Source organism: Grampus griseus (genome assembly GCF_964374135.1).
Source record: "Grampus griseus genome assembly, chromosome: 3".
Classification (NCBI taxonomy): Eukaryota; Metazoa; Chordata; class Mammalia; order Artiodactyla; family Delphinidae; genus Grampus; species Grampus griseus.
The window spans coordinates 142,626,096-142,652,057 of NC_139019.1; the positions used below are offsets into that span (position 1 = coordinate 142,626,096).

A 25,962-nucleotide genomic window follows, 5' to 3' on the forward strand; every position below is an offset into this window, starting at 1 on the left:
TATTATTAGGTTGAATCGTGAAATTGTCATTTTTGTAGGACAAAAAAAGTTGAATGTTGGTCATTTCCTATAGCTCAGTTTGTAATTTTCAGATAATGTGTATGGGTTAACTGGGGTAAATAACATCTGATGACCATGTGAGTATTCATACACTCTCCACAATACTGCATATATGTGCCAACACTTGTCATATATTCTTTTTTTTAATTTATTTTATTATTTATTCATTTATTTTTGGCTGAGTTGGGTCTTCGTTCCTGCATGTGGGCTTTCTCTAGTTGTGACGAGCGGGGGCTACTCTTCATTGCAGTACACGAGCTTCTCATTGCGGTGGCTTCTCTTATTGCAGAGCACAGGCTCTAGGTGTGCGGGCTTCAGCAGTTGTGGCATGCGGGCTCAGTAGTTGTGGCTCGCAGGCTCTAGAGCACAGACTCAGTAGTTGTGGCACAAGGCTCAGCCACTCCTCGGCATGTGGGATCTTGCCGTACCAGGGCTCGAACCCGTGTCCCCTGCATTGGCAGGTGGATCCTTAACCACTGCACCACCAAGGAAGTCCCTATATTCTATCTTTTAAGCCTCTAATAATATGATTACCAACATGAAAATTAAGACAAAGTAATCAACCCAGGGTCACATAGTGACAGTAGAAGGATCAGATAAGAGCTAGACTAAAATTTTTATGACTTTAAAGCCCATGTTCATTTTATGTTGTCTCCAAAAGAATACAAGTGATTGAATGTTGAGCCTGATTCAGAAGGGGGCGGTGGTAGAAACCAATGGGAAGATGGGAAAAGAGAGGATTCTTGGACCTTGAGAATCATACATGTAGCCTGTACCTAGGCTGTCTGTGTTTAGATTCAACCTTGGAGAAGAGAAGAGGTATAACCTACTATGGTGGCTTACTTTTTATATGGTTTGTGCAGCAGTACCTCTGTAGAGAATGTGGAAAGAACAAAGCTTTACTTAGTCCACACCCTTTCCTCTTTCAGTGCAGGGTTCAAATCCTTAATGCTTTCCCCTCCACTGTAGGCCACTCTATTTTCCCTGTTCTGATAGAGAACAGCCATGCATTTAATTCTATTGTGTCCTTTGTGGTTCTCCCACGGCTTCTCTGCTTTAATATTATCCCCCTATCTAGGTTAGAACCTCTTCCAAGGCAGAAACACTATCTTATTTTTATTTCACATTTTCTAAAGGGTTTGTCCCAATGCTGGACATATAACAGGTCACTGAATACATGCTGACTGCTTGATCAGTTAAGGTACTTGATTCTAAGTTTTACTCCCAGATCTACCATTGATCCATTTATAGAACAGGAATACCAGGGGCACTAACATTAACATCAGAAGTTCTTTCTAAGAAATTGAATCATTCAAACAAGAACACCACTGTCTATGCCAAAACAATACGTTTTCTTGAATAAGGATTCTAGGTGTGTAATATACATTTATTACGTGTTAGAGCCAACGGCTCAACAGCTAAAATTGTTATATTACTTTCAAAGTAAGGAAAAAATTCAGTGAGTCCAGATTTCACTGCTTCATCTCATTTACCTCTAAGTAAACATGGAATTATAGTTCACTAAGAGAAGACAGTGAAGAATCTAAAATATGTAACCAGTTCATCTAAATAGTTTGAATTTATTATTTCTTAGATATGGGTTTTGACCTATAATTCATAATCAAAAGCTGATTGTTTTTTTTAAAACACACACATCTATACACACATAATTAGTTTAGATTTAGATAGGGACTCCAAGAAACATGTCAAATTAAATTTTCCGTTTAAGGTTAGTTTTAGCTTTAATATGATATTTGCAAGATGCATCATTTAAGATGTGTTAACTGAGTACTTTAAGATACCTAAAAGAACATAGAAAACATTCTAAAACCAAAGAATCATGCTAAAGAGTGTTGAAAATTGGAACCTTGATTCATCATTTGTCAGCATAGACTAAATGGAGCCTAAACATTTAACTGAAGTTAAAATTCGAGTTAATGATACCAGATATTTAATCAACCAGTGCCCTAAAATACCCAGCAAGGAGCAGTTGGAGAAGTGCACATTTGAGCTTTAAAGTATTTTTGTATTCTCTGTAGCCAGTATGCCAGTATGTGTCTGTGTTAGATTAGGTCTTATTGTGCAATGTATATCAACATGCCTACTCTTTAGATGCCCATATAACCTCAAACAAAGTGGTTATGAAACGGCAGGATCCCTGCAGGAAGCAAAGAGATATCTCAAATAGTACATAATCAAACCTGGAAAATGGTATAACGTCATCAGATGAATGGTGAAGTTTATATAATGTTTTTAGTTAATCTCTTCCTTGCCAGAAACAGACTCCTTCATGTTCCTTCCGTAAGGAGTGGGAAGGTGGGATTTTGTATAAGAGTAATAATATGGAAAGTTGTCCCATTATGTCTATAGAAGATGAAAAATGAAAGCTATCCTGAACATAGGTAGACTTTTCTAGCCAGATTGTTCTAGGTACAAAAAGGTGCCAAAGACCTCTGCAGATTAGAGTTCAAGGTTCATCATTTAGTGCTCTGTCCGTGGTACTTGTGGCTTGGCTCCTGTGTGTGTGTTCTTCTCTCTAATCTTTGCTATCATCTACTCTATCTTTTCTCTACATCACGGCATTTCTTACTCACTGTTCCTGCTTCCCCATAACTCTGCCTCCATAGGGCCTATGATGGCCTATCTGACTTATCTCCCAATTTCAACTCTCACCTTCAGCTCTAATTCTTAACTACTTAATTCTTTCTTAGTATTAATTCAAATTCCTAAATAATGGCTCAGTTCAGTTTTTTCTTGTTTGGTTGGTTTTTGGTGCCAGATCATGTTTGCTATAACAGCCTGTAAGTCAGAGCTCGCCTCTAATGAATTAGCCAAGATTTGGTGAGATGGAGGTGACAGAAAGGTCAGATGCCAATAGCATGGTCATTTGGAGCTGACCATTCTGGCAGGGCTATGGCTGTGGTTGCCATTGCAGGGGGTGATATAGGCTATCATGTGACACTTTTGACAGGTCTCAGAAATAAACAACACCCAGGCTATTCATAGCCAGAGATAGAGGTTGTCAAAATGAACTTTTAGTATCTCGGATTAATTGGATTAAGCCAAACCCATTCCTTCAGCCAGTAAAAAGCAAGTATATCGCTACTCAAATGTTTGATTTTTTTTTTCCTTGAGAAAGGGCCAGTTGGGTTGATTTCTAACACCTTTACTTACTAGAAGAGAGATCTATAAATGAAGTACAAATTTTGAACGCCCATCGAGTTTCAATAAACAGGCTGTGGCATGGCTAGAGCGAGACATGCTACAAGCCACTGGATTAATTCAGGGACTGTGCAGAAACATTCATCCTGTATGTTTATATCGAGCGTTGGTGAGGCGAGCTTATCGTTGTGTATGGTAGGTTCTTGGCACAGCCAAATGTTGACATAATATTTTAATACGCCTTCTTACTGGTTGCAGAAATCCTTATTATTTCATGAATTAGTTCCAGCAATGCAGAGACCCCCATGTATTTTTAGGGAGTTCTGGGATCAGCATTGAAGAAAATGTTGCCGTTGTGTTGGAGTGTAAAATTTATGCGGAGTAGAGTCCAAATGTGACTTGGCCACCTGAGGCTTAAAAAGGTCTAAAAGTTAGCTAATGCAACACTATAACCATCAGTTCTCGCCGTATTGGGGCATCTTTGATCGCTGTAAAAAAATTACCTTTAGAAAAAATTTAATTAAAAGTTCTACTCTCTCTTTTTTCATATACCAAAAAGAACATCGGTGTACAATGTTAATTTATAGTATCATTTGAGTGCTGAACTCTCTCTGTTAACCCTCAATTTGTATAGCACAATCATGTTTTTCAGGTTTTCTGAAGACCTTACAGATCTTTCTAATAAATTGATATATTCTCTTGCATTCTCTCTTCCCTTTAGAAAGTTACCAATTGAGTTGTTCTTGTCCAATTTATTTTAATATCCCTACTCTTTAGTGTATTAATTACTGCTTATATCATGACAAGACCTTTTTTTAGTTAAATATGATGTGATTTAAATGTTCTGGACAAATTAGTTTGCTTAGAAAAAGTCCCATTTGGACATGGACTTAAAACATTCCCTTTGATAGACTGAGGGCATGTCTACACTTACCTTTGAACAAAAGTGGCATTCTGTTAAGCTAAATGGATCTCACAGTCAACCTTATTTCAGTGATCAAAAGCTAACAGTTAGGACTTGAAAGAGTTAGGTCATAAAAGGGGACTGGGCTGTAAAATGATCAATGAACCAAGAGTTAGAAGGTCTAAGCCGAACTCTGCCCTAATTATCTGTGTGACCTTGGGCCCCTCATTTTCTCTCTGGGTCTAGTTTTCCCATTTAAAAAAATGAGAGTTATGGAGTATTCACTCTCTAAGGGTCATTTGCCTATATTATGTATTTCATACCTGAAGGGAAATACATTCATCTTGGCATTTTATAAAGTAAGAATATAAAAATATAAATCTATCTAAAAGCCATAACTTTCATATTAAGATAACAAATATCCTGGCAGAGAACAAAAATGAGTGAATCTCAACTAGATCCATTCTAAGGGATAACACCTGGATTTGTACAGTACCTTGCCCTGGGAGACAGGAGCTGTTACTTCTATGGTCTCCTTTGTCCATTTTACCCTCCCCCCACCCCCCGCCCCCCAGCAGAAAGCCTCTGTCTTAATAAAAATATCCCCTGTAGATGCAAGGGCATCTATGTGCAAGAGGTAGTATACTAGACTCCTAGGGCTGCCATAACAAAATGCCACAAACTGGGTGGCTTAAAACAACAGAAATTTATTCACTCACAGTTCTGAAAGCCAAGAGTCCAAAACAAGGTGTCTACAGGGCTGCACTCTCTCTGGAGGCTCTGTGGGAGGATCTGTTCCTGGCGTCTTTCAGCTAGAGGTGTTAATTTATAGTATCTGTTACTGACAGCTAGAGGCTGTCAGCATCCCTTGGAGGTTGTCAGCATCCCTTGGCTTGCAGTCACATCACCCTCTGCTCCCTTTTCACATCGCTTTCTCTGTGTGTCTGTCTCTCTCTGCTTCTCTCCTATAAGAATACATGTGAGGTCATTGAGGGCCCAGCCAGATAATCCAGGATAAATTCCTCCCCTCAAGATCACCATTAACCACATCTTTTGCCATATAAGGCCATATTCAGTCTTTTTCTGTATAAGGTAATATTTGCAGGTTCCGGGAATTAGGACACTGACTTATATTTCTGGGGGCCACCATTTGGCACACTCTAGGTGAGACAACGGGTCACTAGTGAACATGCATCTCACTGCTGTGAGAGCACCCATGCAGTGCTGGATGATTGTTGCACATAGGAGCACAGGCTCAGTGTTGCCAGAATTTCCAATTTTAAAAGAAAAAGTAGAAACCTGTGTTTGTGTCTCTGTGTTTGTGAGTGAAATCCCCTGATATTTGATGATGGATCATTTGAAAAACAACACTACATGTGCCAAATAAAACCCATGTATGGGCCACATTCACTGCAAGGGCTGCCAGAATAAAATTTTCTTTGAAAGAGCACTTTGTATACATATTCATTAACTCAACAAATATTTATTTAGCACCTAATAGAATAATATTTATTTTAGATTGACCAGGGGAGACCTTGCCACTTTGAGAAAATTATTCCCAAATTGTAGTCCTCATAATTTTTCTTAAGAAAAGACAGAATTCACTTCATATTTCCTTTTTGGAGATATTTTCTATGACTCTGTAGACTTCATTGAGATCAACTGGGCTTTATGACCCAGGAATGAATTTAAGACCCAAATTCAAAATTTTAAACGTGGTCTGATCCTTGAGTACATTGGAGATAATAGTGCCCCTAGACTTGCGTAATATCTCACATTTACTGTGTGTTTATCTTGGCTATCTTGACTATATGACTCTTTGTAGATAACAACAGAAAAGCCGTTTGCATTTCATATAGCCCCTCATCCCTATTGAGTCAGCACTACTGAATTAGGCCAACATGTTAGAATATCAAGTCCTTCAATTTTCTTCATCATCGGCTGTCCAACCACATATTTCTTCAATACAGAGGAGAAAGTTCTTGTAGGTGCCTAGTCTGCTCTCAGTAGCTGTTGAGTCCTTGCCCAATTCATTAACCTTGGTGTTTTTACTTAGAAAATAGAGATATAGAGAGTAGATCTTAAAGTTCTCATTATAAGAAAAAGAAAAATCGTAACTTGTGAGGTGATGGATGTTAATTAAACTTACTGCACTAATCATTTCACAGTATATACATATCAAATCATTATGTTACGAGCCTTAAACTTATACGATGTTATATGTCAATTGTATTTCAACAAAACTGGAAGAAAAAAAAGAAAATAGCAATATATCTCTTCCTAGGTTTTGAGCATTAAAGGGGTCAATGCATGTGAAGTATTTAGAGGAATGCCTGGCACATAATGAACACCTAGTAAGCATTAGCTATGTAATTATCTTTATTATTATCAAATGTTGGTAAATATCTTCACTTTATTATTCTGTCTCCTTCCCTATGGCAGTGCTTCTTAAAATATGATGTGTGTTCTGTTCTCCTGAGGATCAGGTTAAAATGCAGATTCTGATTCGGTAGACCTGAATGGGACCTAATTCTGCATTTTTAACAATGTCCCAGGTGAGCCTGATGCTACCTATCTGAAAATCATCCTTTGAGTAGCCTGTGAGACTGCCTGCACATTGCAATAATCTGAAAAGCGTTCAAAAAATACCAACGCATAGCTCCCTCCCCACCAGCAAACCAATTAAATCAAGATCACTGGTGGTAGGAACCCAGTCTATTGATTGGTATTTTTGTAACAGCTCCCTGAGTGTCTCAGTTCAGGCTGCTGTAACAAAATACCATAAGCAACAGAAATTTATTTCTCACAGTTCTGGAGACTGGAATTCTGAGGTCAGGGTGCCAAGCACGGTCAGGTTCTGGTGAGAACCTTCTAGCAGGTTGCAGACTGCTGTCCTCTTGTATCCTCTCATGAGGAAAACGAGTGAGCTACCTCTCTGGCTTTGTCTTATAAGGGCACCAATCCCACTCATAAGGGCTCCACTCACATGATTTAATTACCTCCCAAATTCCCCACCTCCAAGTATCATCATATTAGGACTAGGGTTTCAACATATGAGTGTTGGGGGCACATGAACGTTCAGCCCATAATGCCAAGGGAATCTAATATGCAACCAGAGTCAAGAACCACCCTCTTACACTATAAAAATTTTCATACCCTCCCGTATAATGGGGTGAAAAGAAATGTCAGGCCTCTCTGTTACGAATTAAATCCTCACCCCACCTGGAAGAAGCCAGCAGCATAAACAAGAATACCTTTGAAGTGGTGCCCACAGCAAGTCTTGTAAGTATCTTATGGGAAACACAATATTTTGGTATTTCCCAACCTGGTGCTGTTAACGAGAATCATCCCTTGTTTGTGTTTGTTAATCAGCTTGATGAGCAGTTTCTGTGTCAATCTTCCCAAACTGTGTTGGCCAGTTTCCAAATCAAGTACATAAATTACACACTGCCCTCTCTTCAAGCTGCTCACCACCCTTTAGAATATCAGGAAGGAATTTCGAACGTGCAAATCTGTACAAGTGGATTCCTTAGACTCGTACTGTGTGGTGGTGGGTCTGATGTGACACTATAATGTGTCACAATATTATGACACTGTGATGACATACTTTAATGTCAAGGAGTAATATTTTGACCAATATCCAAATGTCAGCCTTTCTTTTTAGCTCTGATGCTCCTTATAGAAGGGTGTTTCCTGGATCAGTTATTTATAGGTGTTGAGCCTCCATAGTGTCAACCTAAGCACACTATTCCAAGAACCAAGGAGTAACATATGGCTCAGCTCTACTGGGATCTGCTATCAGAAAGAATGCATGAGTGTGCTGGCAGTTCCTTAACAAAAGACCAAATGAAGTAAGATTTCAAGAACATGGAAACTTCCATAGGGTCGACTTCTCTGTGTAAACTACACCCTGGATATCACTAAAGTCCCATCGACCTAGGACCGAAAGGACCAATTGTAACCCTTCTGCCATTTCTGTGTGCACCTATGGCAGTTTCTCGATGAGTATCTCTATTTAGACTGAGATCCTTCTGTATTCTCAGGTCATGAATTCTACTGTAGAAATCACCTTGAACTTGAAATTTCTAGCAGGTTATAGTCCTTTTGGGGAAGTGTAAGAGGAAAATAGAGAAGCAAATAGTGAAACCTGCCTAAGTCCCTAGCGACCGTTTTCAGTAGTTATGTGATTTGGTGGACACTGTTAGAAGAATATAGTTTGTATTATTTTACTAGTGGTATTATTATTATATATTTGAGGGATGTCTATTATCTCCCAATTATCAGGGCATGGAGTTGGGGAGTGAATGTCTTTCTTCATATTCATTACTATTGATTTAACTGAAAATGGCCAACCCACCTAATCAAGGAAGAAAGAGCTGCAGTAGGAGGGAATGTATCCATGGCCTTAAAAACAAGAATACATGAACACTATCTAATAATTGCATAGCATCTTCTTGTGCCTTCATGAACAACAAAAAGATACTTCTATTGCGGGAATCCAGAATTTTTTAAATGCCTAAATAGATAGTTAAGGAATAGGCATGTTTGGAACATAACTGGATAACAGGGAGTAATCTCTGAAAAAAATATCCGAGGTGTGAATGCATGTAGTCAGCTACCAGTGTCCAAAACTATCTATGTATGCTCCCTATCTGTGTAAGAAGTAACATACACACACCTAGAAAAGAAGAATGGAATATTCTGCAACAGATTGCTAACAGTGGGGTAGTGGCAATGCACGGTTCTGTATTTTTTAAATGTTCCATAACAAGCCTATGTTACTGCTTATATAATCAGAAAACAACAATAACAACTGTTGAATTACGTTTTTCTTCTTTTGGCTTGTTGGCCGGCCCTTCGTGATTACTTCCTAGTCAACATTGATTGTTTCTTAGCTCTTTTTTTAAAAAAAAGTTTATCTTATAAACACCAACAAAATTTAAAAAAACAAACCCATAAGTTTCTCTATATCTCTATGCCTAGGACGTTAGATTCTTTCTTTCTTATTCCTATTCAGTGGCTAATTGTTTGGTCTGTGCCCTCTACCATGGATAATGCCTTCTCTATTAGCGTACATTTAGAGTCTTTGTTTTCTAGAACAAACGTCAGTCAGTGTCTCTGGAAATCTGCTCCCGAAATCTTCATAGTCTACAATCAAGTAGAGAAGATCATGGAATCTTGCTGAAATGTTTATGCAAATATTTCTGAGGGCATATGTTGTAACCTTATATGACACACTGTACCCCAGAAAAGTATGGGGTCCACATGCATTCAAGTACAATCAATCCCCTGTTTCCTGGCATTAAGAATGAACTCTCTGGAAATAAAAGATTTTTGATTTGAGAGTCCCCACTCAGCACACTCCCTTCTCATACACCCCCATCCTCCACGTCTCAGATGAGAAAAGAGAATTGTTATTTACAAAGAAGGACCACTGGAACTGCACATTTCCACATAGGAAAAATAATTCTTGGATTTAACTTTTTGATATAAAAAGGATGTATCTGAAATATTACATAGGCCCTCATGCACAGACAAACCCAAAGGATCATGTTCAGTAGGTCTAAAGAGTCAACAAAAAACAGTGCCCCTTCCAAAAATAGTTCAGCAGAGCTTCATAAATTATATGCACAGGATATCAAATATTTGGATGATTGGAATTTCCTGTTATGAATTATTTTCCTTTTTCATGTAGGTATATGGCCTCTTTTCAAATCCACCATTTTCTTCCCATGATTTGCATTTTCTGGCCTCTCTACATCTGTGCCATTCCCTCTGTCTGGATTGTTCTACCCCTTGTCCTGCTCAGTAAACTGATGCTAATACCTCAAAGACAGGAGAAAATGGCCCCTTTTCTCTTAGAGCATTGCCTGACCCCAAGGGTAGAAATAGTTGCTTATTCACCTGTGATCCCATAATATTTTCTGCAAACTTCTTTATATTGAATATAAATATAAATATTTATATATTGAATAAATTGTGTGTGCCTTATGAATTATAGATTCAGAATTCTGAGAGGGCAGAAACCATGAATCCTTTTACAATAAATACTTCAACCATAGCACACAGTAGGCGCTCAATAAATGCTTACTGAATGAAAATTTAATCAGATGACATAGTGTTAGGGGCTTCTCGCTCTGATGAGAAAAAAACAGTTTATCTTCAGTGTGCAAAGAGGATGCTTCTACCCTATCAAAATGGCTGCATCATGACACCTTATAGCTTTTCTGAAAACTCCAGAGAAATTCCATCTTTTCTGGGGCGGGGGGGGGGGCGGGAATGAAAAATAGTTTGAGTTCAAGTCCCTTAAATACTTTTTAATAAGCCTATACAAGATATTCAGCATTTGCTTTCATAGCTATATAAAATCAGTCTTCTGACAAATTTCATATTGCCTCTTTTCTATTTAGATAAACTTCAATAATTAAAGTGTCCAGTGAAAGTCTGACAATTCGGAGGACTGCAAATTAGGAAGCAATCTTGAATGATGTAATGTGACAGTGGTGTGCAATAACTGGAAAGATATTCATCTTAGATAAGAAAGGTCATTGGCTTTCTTGTCCCTGGCTCATTTGGAAGTCAAAATGGACTGGAAGATTTCCTGGACTAAGCATGCATGGTGTTTGGTTGAATGTCCTGCCCCTTGCTGCCAGGTGGAAGACGGTACTGGAGAAAAAGAATGGTGTCAAGAATAAAGCATGGGCTCTCTGTACAGAATCCCATTTCTGAACCTTACTTATTTTGTTAACTTAGCTAAATTTTTTAATCTGAGCTCGATAATTTTATCTTTACAGTCACGCTATAATAATATAGCTACCTTAGCAGTCTGTTGAGAGGATTAAATAAAATTATGCGTGCAAAAGTCTTACCATAATACCTGGCACATACTGTGTGACCCAGGATTCAAACCTGTAGCTGTATAAATGGAGAAAATTAACTTATCTGAATTTCGTTCTTTGAATCCATCATACAATGTATGGTGCTTCAAGTGCCCAGCATCTGTAGCTGCTCAATCAGTGGCTGATATTACTTAATTAAAGTAATCTCTGATGTATTTAAATAATCTCTGATGAGCTCATTGCAGTGAATTGCGGTAAGCTAGTCACACCCTTGTCTCTCCTTTTGTGTGTTTGTAGAAGCCTCTTAGCCCAGTATTGGTTGTCCTTTGCCACTAACAGCTGTCTTCAGGCTTTTTGAAATTCTGTACTATGCATTCCCATATGGTTTTCTTTTAATTTTAGTTTACTTGAGTAAGTATTGTTACTTTCTACTATTGAAATAGAAATTAAAAATAGGAGAAAGATTTCTCTAAGAGTCTGCTTTAAATCTGTTTCTAAAAATGGTAAAGACCATCATCAGTAAGAAAACCTTGGCTTGACTCGCCTCATTTTATCCAAAGAACTCTTATCTCTTCTTCATGTAGGATTACATACACTAGATGTGGGTAACTGAGTGAATAAACCAAGTATTCTTTTTTTTTTTTTCAATTTTATGCTGGACTCAGTTGGAGAAAAAGCAAATCGGTCAGCAGTAATTTCTGTTTAATCGCTGTCCCCTTGCCTTCTGAGCCAGATTCTTGGTCCTGAAATCCCTGTTCTAGTTTTCACATTTACAAATAAGGAAATTGAGGCGTGATCTCAGGAGTTTCTTTAAGCCCTTGAACAAACTGTAGTCCTGTGATTTAAATTAATGTTGCTATAACTAGATTCCACTCCCCCGTTTCTTGGTTTGGGATCATCTCTTCTTCATTACATCTTTTTTTCTTTACTTTATATCGTGATAATTGAATTCTTTTTTTTTAATTTTATTTGTTTATTGAAGTATATTTGATTTACAGTGTTGTGTTAGTTTCAGGTGTGCAGCAAAGTGATTCAGTTACACATATACATATATCTATTTTTCAGATTCTTTTCCCTTATAGGTTATTATAAAATATTGAGTAGAATTCCCTGTGCTATACAGTAGGTCTTTGTTGGTTATCTATTTTATATATAGTAGTGTGTATATGATTAGGAGTTTGGGATTAACATAATTTATCGTTACATCTTAACATGTTCCCCTTCGCACTTAGGAGAACCTTCATGTCTTTCATGAGTACCCACCATATATCCTCAACCCGGAGCGTCTGAATACATGGAGTAAACACAGAGGGAGAGCTGGTATGAAGGGTAGTTTTAATAGGCAGCTCCTCTAAAGCCTTGAAAAGAGTGAATTTACATGTAAAACAATATAAATTATTGATTGGGTTCTGTCGGTTACTACAGAAGTAAGTGGCTGTCTGGGTTAGCTTATAAAATCACAAATAAATCACTGATTTAAAGTTAACATTTCCAAATTCTGTAATATATTCTCTTAGCCTTTTAAAATTCTCAAATGTCTACTGTGAAATGAGAGAAAACACAAGTGACAGGGGTTACAGCCTTCCCAGAGCCCAGCATTCACGGGTCCTCTGGAGACCCCATACCAGCATGTTTTAAGTGATGAGTAGACTAGACAAGAAAGGAATGGCTGCTCTTCCAAAACTGAAAGAATTGGGGGTATGATATTATAACCAGTATATAGTTTATATATACTTTATATATTACAAAGAAAAATCTTTAATGCTCCTTAACCATTTATGTGAGACTAGTCCTCTGTACTAAACTGTATAGAACGTATCCCGAAGTAGTGTCCCTCCAAGTGTGATCTGCAGAATGCACTGCTACCAATTCACAAGAAGACATATAAACTGAGAATATTAGAAACTTTTAGAACAACTTGCCATAACCAGGATATCCATTTTTCTAATATTTTTTTTTATTATATTTTCTGTCTCTGACAGATTGGAGACTTTAAAAAAATCAGTTGCTCACACAGATAATTTGGAAACTTTTTTTAAAACTCAGTTGTAACACGGAATAATTAAAAATAAAAAAATAAAAGAATAAGCAATAAAACTGGGAAGGGCTTTCTAATCGTTTGCACCTGAGTATCTGTATGTGTGAGCGGTACCCTTCATGTAGTTCCGACTATCCTGTCAGGCTCTGAGCTCCTTAAGTTACTTCCACGATGTCTTTTCATCCTTGAGGAACTCCGTGTGGTGGGTGCTCTTGAGGCTCTTCCGTTTGGCCCAAAGTAGATTTTATCCCCAAATGGCAGCTGTCAGAAGAAATCCCTGATTTAAGTTTTCACTCTCCTTGCATCGATCCATGTTGTCAAAAATGGGCTTGTGATCTGTGAACAGAGTTCCCTCCAAATCCTGTGAGCACAGAGCAATGCGTCGCCTTGCTCAAGAGTCCCATTCAGGTGGCACCCCGTGCACCACCAGGCTGTTGAGGAAATTGACAAATTTATAGCCTTGTCGCTGCCTGGCTCTTCAGTGGGGGAAGTGCAGTTTTTCTTCCAGCAAGTGGACTTAGTTGTCTGTTTGCTGTTGGCCTCAAATGTGAGCACTGCTGGTGATGCATGTCACAAATGGAAGTAATATCATTTGAAGTAGTCCTGCTAGAAGCCCAGGAGCAATCTAACTGCATTAACTCCTCCGTCTGAGTGGAGCAGGCTGAAGAGCGTACATGGCTCGACTGAGCTGAAGTGAAGAAAACAAGGCAGCCATACAAGAGTCCATGACGGCAAGGAGCACGGGAGCCTAAAGCGGTTTCGCTCACTGCCTTCAAGTAAATGACACCAGAGTAGCGCAGGACATCTAATATTATGTTTACAGACCTGGTTAAACCTTAGAAGTAGCTGCAGTAGCGGCTTCCTTTCTTTTCGAGGGGTTTCTAATGGTAGGTTCCCCCTCCTGCCTCTTGGAGCTATGGATGACAGCTGTCTTATACTCAAGAATACCCTGTATGCATTTCTACTAGTGATTTTAAAGCACGAGGCAAGAATTATAGGCTTCCTTTATATTGTTTTCAAAGAGTACAAGTTTTTATTAAGAAATAAACTAAGGTTCAAAGAAAGAAAGAAAATGAACTAAGATTCAAAGCCATTGTTTTTACGTTATTATAATAAATAATGGCCCAACAAGTTATCTTGTAATGAACATTAGAACTTAGGTACTCCTCTGTAAGTACTTGAACTTCAAGAAACGTTATTACCCAGCAGGCTATCTTTTCACATCTTCATTGATGCTGTGAGTTATGTGTGTATTACAGATACTAGGTATATTGGGAAATAGAGTACCTCTCCCCAACATCATTTATTTATTCAGCATGTCTTTACTTAGAATTTTCTCCAAACACAGCTATTAAGCTGCCCTGAGTGGTCCGTGTGGTCTCATTCAATCTCATAGTCACATGGGATGGGAGCTAATATTTTTCCCATTTGCAGATGAGGAAACTGAATATTTTTAAAAGTGAGTAACTTGCCTAAGATCTTAGGACCATGATAGGTGTTCTTTGTCACTGTAAGACATTTAAAGTTTTATTACTTAGGTAAGACATATGAGAAGTTTAGTAAAAACTAATTGAAATTGAAATACATGTGTATATGTATCCCAAAAAGTGTGGTAAGTAATCTAATCCAAAGGATGCAATGAAGGTATGACATGGGGACCATGGTCCCCAACTTTCACAAAATATTTATTCAGTGGGAAGGTAAATATGTAGCCAATGGGTAAATGTGCACACTAGAATGTGATGTGAGACGAACTCTAAGGTCTTCCTCCTAAACTTAAAGTTCTGTAACTTCTGACTAGGATGATCAAGGAAAGCTTCCTGAAGGAGGTAGAATATGAGTAGAAAATGGAAAGATCCTGATTGTTTGAGATGGGAAAGTGGAGAATTCCAGGAGACAGCACAGGGAAGCAGAAAAAATGGATATATTCAGAGAAGATACGGCTTGGGTGAAAAACGTCCATGAAAGGGATTAGTACAAGTACAGCAAAACAGTACATTGGGGTCCGAAAATGGACAAGCTGGAAAAACAAGCCAATACACTTGGTAAGAATGAAGGTTCCTGAACTTGCAGGTACCATGTTCGTAGTGGTTTTAGGAAGATTTTTCACAGGCTTGAGTGCAATGAATTATGGTAGAAGCTTGGGGGGAAATACTGCAGGCAGAGAAATTGGCCAGGTAGCCATTGCTTGTGTACAGCGTATTGGTTAAAAGGCATGGAGTGCAATGCATAGAGATGGAAAAAAAAAAAAAAAGGTCAGATGCACGATACATGTACGGGTAAAATCAACAAAAATTGACAGCATAGCTTAGGAGTCACACAGCCTCTTCAGTAGGTTCAAAGCCTGCTATGTTATTTGCCAGACTTGTGGTCTTAGACAAGCTACTGAACCTCTCAGTGGCTCTAGGAGCAACTGGTTTGAGGTTTAAGCCAAATTGAGTCAACGAGTCTGTCCATAATGAAGAATACATTGGGAACATGACATACTGGTCAGACTAGCATAACGATTCAGGGCTTAAATAACCAAAGGTGCCACCTACCAGCAGTATCAAAGTTTTGACAAAAAACAATGCAGCCATTTACCAAGGGTCAAGTGAGGAGTCCATAGACATCTCATAGATCTGATTTCTCAGGGGCTAAGAATACTCTTGGGGGCCTGCGGTGTAGTACTTCACTGGAGAAAAATAAAATAGGCATTCAGGTGAGGGTGCAGGCTTGAGGAAGCCTTGGAGATAGGAATGTGCCTTGAGCATTACAAAGAGCAAGGAAAGCACTTTAGTGGAATGCAAGAAGATAAAGCTCCAAAGGGAGGTTGGGGCCAGATTGAAGACATCTTTGAATTTGCAGATTTAGCAAATAAACATACAAGTGATGCTGCTTGGATCATACTATGCTGAAAAAATTACTTGTTGTTGATGTGAAATTCAAATTGAACTGGGTGTCCCGTGTTTTATCCTGCAGCCCTATGTTTGGATGCCAGGGAAAGGCAGTTGGACATAATTTTCAGTGAGAAACATTTGAAGGGCATTTTGAGCAATGGATGGAACGATTTTCAGTGAGAAACATTTGAAGGGCATTTTGAGCAATGGATGGAACGATTTTTAGAAGGATTAATTGGTTGTGCAGGAGGGAGGAGAGACTGCGAATAAGGCGGATAGCTGTGGATGGTCTAGGAATAATACTGGTAAGAGCTGATGAGATTTCTCCTTCCACCCACCATCCCACCATCTCTCAAACCATGTTTCTACACTGGCCTGTCACTCGTCTCCTTCCTTACTCCTGATGCCATATCTACCTTTGCAGAACACCTGGGACCTGAACAAGAGTCCCTTGAGCCCAGCCTTTTCCATGTGTCTTAAGGACAAAGTTATATGATACCTTCTTTCCTCATTTTCTTTTTGTGATACCTTAATGTGATACCTTCTTTCCTCATTTTCTTTTTGGTCAGTTAGAAGCATCTTGTTAACATGGTTGTTTTAGGTTAAGTGAATTCACCACTTCTCCGAGATGAAATAGTTGTGTATTTTCTTTTCAAGCAAAGATGTACAACTGTAAGAATCAAAGTTCAGATGACTTGCCCATCTCCTTTTCTGCTTGTACCAGTCCCTTCTGGATGTGCCTTTTCAGAAGGTTCCAGTGAGGAGCTCAAAGGCACAACATTAGCTACTGACCTTTTGGGCGGGGGGGGGGGTGGGGGGGGTGGGATTCCCTACTCATCTGACAGTAGCTTCTCTGTGACTCAAGTCAGTGGGTAGAGTTACTCAGGCTCCCCTCTTTGACCCTCTTCTGCCTGCAGCTTCCAAGCGTTGTCATGAATTTCAGGAGCTAGGGGAATTGGGGCCTGAGAAACAAGTAGAAGCCTAGCAGAGATGGCCGCGGCGATGATGCTTAGAGGAAACCTAAATCTGCTTAGAGAACAGCCAAAGTCTTAAGTGAACAAACAGTACCAAGAAGGCACCAAACATGAGGATGTCACTGAAGGTTAATGCGTGAGAATTAAAGCTCGAGAATGAAAAGATATCAGAGAGACTTACAAGCTCAGCTTGCTTGTGGTTGTGCAGGAAGCTTGGCAAGAGGGCAAGTGGGGCAGAAATCTAGGTCCTAATCCCCTTGCCAAGCAGTTAGCTCTGGCACAGTCTGCATCCATCAGGAGGGGACACCTTTTTCTTACTGGCGTATGGATGCCGTCTAGACGAGTGATGCGGCTGGACAGAGTGAGGTTTGAATCTGGCTAGTTGTCAGACCATGTGCTCTGATACTTGCCCATCCTGAGCCTAAATCTCTTTACCTGCAAAGTGGGATAATAATAATGCCTACCTAGGCTCATATTGCTAAAAAATGCTTCTCACAATGACTAGAACATAGCTGCAAATAAATTATAACCACTACCACAAGACCAGCAACACATACTGTCTGTACAAAGTTATTAAGAGTCCCATAAAAGGCCTTGAAGGCAGATTTAAATTTCCTTCATAAAAATCATCCACTGGCAAACTTTTTCTATAAAGGGCCAAATAGTAAATACTTAGGGCTCTGTGAGCCATAATGCCTCTGTCACATATTCTTCTTTTTTTTTAAACAACACTGTAAAAATGGAAAAAGCATTCTTAGTTTATGGGCCATACAAAAACCGTCTTCGGACTAGATTTGGTTCATGGGCTACAGTTTAATGATAAAGAATGCAAAGAACACAGACGTCCGTGAGTTTGTTAATTTGGGATACCTATGATTTTAGCATGGAGTCAGACAGCAGATAGATAGAACTCGTCAGTCATTGCCCTAAGCTCTCAGCCAGCCCCTATAGTGGTGAGAGTGTAGACTCTAGGTGTCTATTTGTCTCAAAATCAGATGTCCAGCCCGAACACAATGGTCACCATGCTGTATGTGCTCAGTAAATATTTTTGAGGGAATGAATTGAAATGATTTAAAGTTTTTTGAGCTGGATTTCTTCATCTATAAATTGCAAAGAAACACATCATCAGGAACGAAGGAGGTACTGTGTAAAATGTGTGTATTACAGTGCCAGTCACATAATGACAATAATGTCACCATCATTATGTTCCAGTGTAACCGTTGTCAACATGCACTTAGGTATCACTTCAAATTATTGTATCAATAGTCAGCAGTTGATTTGAAAGGAAAAATTAAAAGTTCTAAGGATAGAGTGATTAAAAGTGGAGAAACACTAGCTTCATCCATCAGAAAGAGTGTATTTATCTCAGAATGATGATAATTTCTTTTTCTTGAAAAACAAAACAAAATCAGACCTTGAGGAAAGGCCACTGCTTTCTACCTCTGATGCTGACTGTGCACATCTATAAGCCTTTCCTCGCTCCCACGACTCCCTCTTCCTAAGCACATGGCAAAGATTAAAGTCCTAGGTGATCCCTGGGGAAAGGTGCTGTTACAAACCAGGTGGGTACCATTAGCACGGAACATATACGGATGAAGATTACAATGAGATAGAGACTTTACTAAGGAATAGGATACACTGGACGTCATGCAATTCACACTGTCACGTACCTTTACGATTTGCAGAAAAATAGCTGGTAATAACCAAGCCATGATATCTGAGCTATAAAACAGGCAGTCAGCTTATACTTTAAGGGAGGAAAGAAACTTTTCAAATGTTGCAGAATGTAGGACACTTTCGGATAATGGGAAGTTCCCCATTAGGAGGCACTACTTAATAGTCCATACCTGTCAGTCTATGTCTCAGTTGCCTCATCAGTAAAATGGGACAGTTGCATCTACCTAGCTGGTGGCGGAGATGATTTGCAAATTACTTCCAGATGAATGTCCATAGATCTATGATGAGCCTTTAAGGCACTGTATACTATAGGTAAATGAAAACCAAATTTGAGAACATGTGGATAGTTGGGAAGGCGATTTTAAATAATTGAGACACATTTATCTTCTATTTTTGAAATGAGGTTCAGAATTCAGCTGGAATTATAGTATCATCAGATACTTTGAACTTGCTACAATTTAAATAGGATCATTTGAGCAAAGTACAGAGCGTCATTCATTCCCAAGTTTAGCCAGTCTGCCCACTAGATTGACTGGTGATGTCTTGATTGGGTATGATTCCCCTTGACTTATTTCTCTGTTGTTGATAATTAAAAGCTGTCTGGTTTTATTCTCATGTAATGATAAGTGAAGGGGTAATGTCTGCCAGACTTTTCCCATTCACTTGTTGTTTGCAACAGTGCAGAGCCTTGGGATCACCATGAATTTTAAGCTGATGTCCTGGTAACTGAATATCAGTGCAGATAGTATATTGATGTTTTGCATCTGGAAGCTGATACACAATCTCAGAGCCAACTGGAAAACAATCCCCAGTGTAAATGGATAAATTGGCACGGGTGACCTTATCCTCTCATTCCAGCTTTGAAAAACAGACACTTCTGTGAGTGGGTAGAAAACACCATCTATCAACCACAGTTTCCACAGTTCTCTGGGACTAATACAAGTGCCTAACTTTACATCAGAAGGACACAGCATATTGAAGAAGCAGAAGACAAAATGATAGTTAGCCTCTCTCTAATCTCGGTGTGTTTTGTTCTGGTTCTTGAAGCTTTCCCTTCATTATGGTTTTAATCATCTCGATCAGCATTATTATAATCACAAAATGTCAGCCTAAGAAAATGATAATCTCATCGTCATTATGTTTCAATGTCACCTTTGTCAACTTGTGCTTAGCTATCATTTCAAATTACTGTATCAATGCTGTAATTAGATATAATTTGTGATATGACCAGCATTCACAGGTGAGTGGTTTTTCAAAAAATCCCACACCAACTGAAATAGTTTATTATTATAGGTCTTTTCTTTCAGAAACAAATATGTTTAATGTGGGCTGTCCCTTGAGAAATATTTCATATCAAAATGTTACATTTTATGAATACAACATGAATTAATATTTATGACTTGAATATTATAGCCTGTGTGTGTGAGCTTGAAGCACTGAAACCTCTATCTCATTCTTTATAGTTTTTTTTTTTTTTTTAACTCAAGATGGCATTTGGGGTTTTTTTTAGGACTGTCCTCATGCATACAATTAATGAAATTCAAATATCTCTCTTTTACCAAATTTCTTATTGCAATTGACCATTCTGTAATGATTTCTATTATTTCATTACAGAGAATCATAGGTTTAGGATACTTTCCACTCTGGTAAGTTCTCTTTTAAACCAAGATAAGATTAAGGTGTAAGAGAGGAAGAAAAGCATTAATTTGGAGAAAGGTTTTCTACCTTCCTTTATGGGAGGAAGTCTAGGCTAAAAAGTAGGACTGGTTGATCCAGCATAAAAGTGATTCATGAAATATGACATCTCTTTAACACTGAGGAAAAAAATGCTTTCCTTCATTGAGTGCTTTCTTCCATATGCAAAATATTGACACATCCCTATTATATCAAACAAAAGCCTTCGTTCACAGAGATAATTTTATAGAGCAGCTGGTATCATGTGATCTTATTAATATTTATGAAATATGATAATATGAAAAAGGGGGAACTGGAACACAGCCCTATCTTTCTAGACCCTATTCATTTCAGCTTCAAAATGTTTTTTCATTTCACACATCAGACGCTAATTAGCAAATATCTAATTAGTGTTAGAAGATTAATCACTCTTGGGAGTTGTTGAGGCTTTGAGCTTTCATGCATGCAAAAACAGTGCCATTTTAGGTGCATTTGTTAAGGTACAGTAACTTTAAATGATACAACTTTTATTTTTCTTTGAAAAAAATTTGAGTTACAGCAATGGAGTAAATGTAGGCTCTAGTAAAAAGAGATCGAGGAATATGCAGTTGGAAAGATAAAAATGACACCATTGAGAGCCACATATTCAATGCAATCACCAAATGTTAGCAAGAGCTTGCTCTATTTTAGGCATTGTGGGAGGCCCTCAGAAGACCCAGAGAACCAAAAGATGTAGCCCCTGACCTCCAGATGCTTAGGAAATTAAAGGAGGGGTTTGCAAACTAAGGCCCCAGGCCCAAATTCAGCCAGCCACAGTGTTTTTGTATGACTTTAAACTGAGAATGTGTTTTACATTTTTCAATGGTTGAATAAAAAGAACCAAGAGTGATATTTCATGACACATGAAAATTTAATGAAATTCAAATTTCAGTGTCCATAATTTTTTTTTTTTTATTGGAACCCAGCCATGCTTATTCATTTATGTACTGTCTATGGCTGTTTTCGCCTATCACGGCAGAGTTGAGTAGTTGCAACAGAGACCATATGGCTCTCAGAGCCTAAAATATTTACTCTCTGGCCCTTTACAGAAAAAAATTTTTGCCCATTCCTGAATTAAAAGCTAAATATCTTGATATAGTAGAGCAGCTTGGGGAGTCAAGTAGACTGATATCAGTTCTGTAATTGGTTAGCTGTGTGACTTTGGGTAGGTGATTTAAAATTTCTTAGCTTCAGTTGATAATACAGGAATTATTCATCTCTTCATAGATCTATGAAAACTGAGGCTTTTAAGAACTAAATAGAACTACTTAAATAATGTACCTCACTTGGTACTTGACTGATGGTAGATAAACGGTAAAAGTTACTCCCCTGGATCCCAACCCTTCCTAGAAACAAAATAAAGTTAGGTTTCTTTATTAGTTCTCCTTCTCATCCTCCTTCAAAAGGTTTCCAAATGGAAGGGTGAATGGTCCAGAACTGGAAGGAGTATTAATTCTTCACCCAATTCATGAATAAGATGGAAAAAGGGATAGGTACTAACCTAAAATGATCTCACTGGAGATTTCTGCTTCTAATATTATGGTACTTTGTCCCCATCTTGTCCCCAAATGCCCTTAAGCATCAATTCCTTCTTCTAGTAAAACCTGAAGGAAGGAAGTAGCCAGGAAAAATTTATTGTTAATGTAAGTTCCAGTGATGTTGTTCTTATTTTTTTATTCATAAAAATCTCTGTTTATACCAAATTCCTGTTTACAATTCATAGCTGTCAGATCTTTCATTTAAGTACACACATATTAAATTTATTGACTGTATCCTGCAGAGTTAATGATGGGTAACTCATTAAATGCCACAGGGAGCCTATCTTTTATAAGGAAAACTGGAGTGTTTTTTTAGAGGGTGGGGTGTTTTGGGGGCGGGATTGGGGTAAACTGAAAACTTTAAAAAATTATTCTCTAAGCTGAAAAATCTCTGTTTCAGTGCAGCAGGAATTGTAATCAAGACACACACGTATACAGCCATTAAAGTTATCTACATTGAAATTTGGCCATAATTCAAATTGCTTTATATATTCTTGGGAAACAAGACTACAAACTATAGAAAGCATTTAAAGTGAGGTTTAAGCTGAAGATATAATGGCTCCATTTTATCTCTCTGAGGGTTGTGAGCAATGTTAATACATTTTCTCTGAAACAATATGCATTAGAAAAATATTTTGAAATAATATTTATTTTAGGTGACTGACACCTGAGTCGATAATTTGAAAAATGAGATCACAATGACATGTTAGCATATAATCACATGCCGCGCAATAGAAACAGGAACTGCCTTGGATGGTTGCTGTAGTTGGGGGAGAACAGGAAAAGCTGGTGTCCTAGAATAGCTCCACTCTACTCACTGGTCACTCTGTGCACTTAATGAGCCCACTCAGTCTGGAAGTGCTCTGGGCAGCAGGCAAGTTGTATTTAGAGAGCATGGCAGCAGGTGGGTGGAGGTGGGGTGGGATGACCTAGCAGCAGACAGAAGGATCTGATGCCATTGGATGAGGGGGGCCAGGAGCCCTTAAACTCTTTTAAAAAACTATGGGTTTTTTAAAAAACTATGGGTTTTTTCTACCATATTTTAAAAGCCAAATACAGAAGAAAAAAGGAAAGTGATTATAACTACAAATAGAGGATCTTGGTCACAAAGAAAGTTCTTCCTATTGAAGAGAGGGTGTTTCCAACCAGGCAGGTTGTTAAACACAATTTTCAAGAGCCTTTGTATGTGTGAACGATACTGAGATTTACAAACATCGTCTGGCCCCCAGGAGCTTACCATCAGGTCTTTCCTTGGTGTCTTTATGGATACCTAAACCGTCTGAATAAGAACGACCAGGAATGGAGGTAGTTCTTAAAAAATACAGATTACTGGGTCCTCTCCTGGTCTGCCTCCATCTAGATCTCTGTGGGGTCCTGCCCTGGAATCTGAATGTTAGTGAGCTTCTCGAGTGATTCTTAAGTACCTTAAAGATTGAGAAAAATATCTCTGGGTCATTTTCAAATAGAAAATAATAACCAGTTGTTTGTTCTGCATGTGTTTTGCATTGTCTTTACCTATTCCTACATCCATAAAGCCATCTTTCATAGTATTGTACTTTGTTTTCCCCCAAACAAGAACTTTACCTTTGCCCACCATTATATTCTCTGGTTTCTTCCTGTCAACCACAAATGGCTTTTGCAGTGGAAATTTAAAAGACTGTATAAAGCCAGTAATGAGTTAGAAGTCATTCCCACAAGATGACAGAATAACATGAAGTCACAGTTGCTTCTTGCTATGTACCAAACCACCCTGAAACTCAGGGGCTTGTGGGTCAACTGAACAGTTCTTCTGCTGGACTCACCTGGGGTCCTCACATGCCTGCAGTCATCTCAGGGCTTCAGTGGAGGCTAAAGTGTGATCATTGGACCAGTATCATCACCATCACTAGGGAAGTTGTTAGAAGTGAAAGTTCTCAGACACCATGCCAGAGCTACTGAATCAAAAACTCTAAGAGTGGGACCCAGCAATCTGTTTTAATAAGTCCTCCAGGTGATTCCAATGCACACTCATGCTTAAGAATGCTGGTTTAGGGAGTAGTAAATGGGGAGCTCATTGCCATTCCAAATGGTCTCATCCTCCAATAGGCTAGCCTGAGCTTCCTCAGATGGTGGTACCACCTTCCAGTAGGGTGAAATCAGACATTGAAAGGCCTCTTGTGGCCTAGGCCCAGAAGCTGGCCATTGGTTAAGTTGGTTAAATCTATTGGCTAAAGCAAATCACATGGTGAGCCCAAATTCAAGGGGAAGGAAAATAGATTCTACTTCCTGTTGAGGGGAATGGCAAAGTCACACAGCAAAGTGGCCCAGATACAGAAATGGTAATAATTGTTTTGGCCATCTTTGCAAATAATCTACCACACTAGGTACTAATATAATAGACCTAAATGCCTTATTCTCCCAAGATTTCCCGACATGATCCTCAGGATTTTTCTCTTCTATGCAGAATACAATGCTGGTTGTGTTAGTTTCTGCGGGCTGCCCTGACAAAAATAACCCAAACGTGGGTGATGTAAAACAACAGAACTTTCCTTCAGACAGTTCTAGGTTCTGGAATTCCAAAATAAATGTGTCAGTAAGCCCATGCTCCCTCTGAAGCCTGTTGGGGAAAATCCTTTCCTTGCCTCTTCCTAGTTCCTGGTGATTGGCAAACAATTATTAGTTTTTGTTGGCTTGTAGTTGCACCCCTCCAGTCTCTGCCTCTGTTGTCACGTGGGGTTCTCCCTGTGTCATCACATCATCTTGGAGGACACCAGTCACATTGGATTAAGGATCCAGCCTAATTCAGTATGACCTTATCTGAATTAAAATAATTACATCTGCAGTGATCCTATCTCCCAACACAGTCACATTGTGAGGTCCTGGGGATTAGGACTTTAACATTTCTTTTGGTAGCGGGGGACACAATTCAACCCACGATACCTACCTAGGTTTCAACCCTCTGGTTGACTATATGTTACAATATTTAGAATCAAGGAGTAACTCTGTACTGGGAGGAAGGATGGATTCCAAAGGGCTTAATAAACCTTTTAATTCACTGCCTGGTTGTATATACTTGACCCTGTTGTGTGAATAGATAAATAAATGTTTCATTGTTTAGTGATGTACTGGACATGGAGCGCAGGAGGGAATGTCAGCGTAGAATGTGATACTTATGATGGAGAAGCCACAGAAGATGGTATCTTCCTGAGCTGTGTATTTTAAAGTATCCTATTACATAGCATGGAAATCAGTGGTATTGTTCAGCATAATAATGCCAGGGGCACATTTACAATATCCTGTTATAGCTTGGAAATATTGATGGCTGCAACAGGATATATGTAGTTTCAATTGTGTAAAGTGATGGTTTTACATCATCTTCCCTGGAATTTATCAGGACCCTTTTATGCTATCTCTTATGTAATAAGCCTTTGGGTTTTAGAACATGTACACCTGTCTATATGTATGGTTATATAGAGCTGTATCAATGTATTCATTCGTTCATTTATTCATTCATTCATTGTCCATTCTTTCATTCAACAAACGTGGACTGAGTGCCTATTGGGAGACTTGGGAATCAGAAATAACGAAATAATAATGAAACAGTTTTCTGCCCTGACCTCATGGGGCTGATATTCAAGAGGGGGACATAAAAATTTTAAATAATAATAAATATGCAGCATAAAATACAGTTTCAGACAGTAAAATGTGCTATGAAGAAATATATGTGTAATTGGGGAATAGAATTATATTTGTTCAAATAACTCTAAGTATCATGTGAAAGCATGTTTTTTAATATAATAGCATCCAAATATCTTGTCCACCATCAGCAACAATGATATAGTCATTGTTCAGTGACCCTTTCCAAGTTATTGGAAATATTTTCCAGTTGATGCTAATCAATTTCAATAATTGAGCTTGTTGTGACTGTTTTTATGCTATGTATGTTAAGAGCATGGATTTTGGGTTCTGAGAAACCTGGGTTTGAACTGAGACTTGGCAGTATGGTTATATACTCTCTCTGAGTTTAGTAAATGTCCTCATTAAATGAAGATAATTATACCTAGTTCTTATGTTGTCCTAAAGCCCTGGTGGCGCAGTGGTTGAGAGTCCGCCTGCCGATGCAGGGGATGCAGGTTCGTGCCCCAGTCCGGGAAGACCCCACCAGCCGCAGAGCGGCTGGGCCCGTGAGCCATGGCTGC

At 38.7% G+C, this 25,962-nt stretch overlaps 1 protein-coding gene across 5 annotated transcripts in view; it reads left to right on the forward strand.

Annotated features, from left to right (window-relative positions):
• Positions 1-25,962, forward strand: part of TENM2 (teneurin transmembrane protein 2) — a gene marked incomplete at both ends in the record, with an annotated part of 991,817 nt that overhangs the window by 219,465 nt on the left and 746,390 nt on the right. The window lies entirely within an intron of this gene.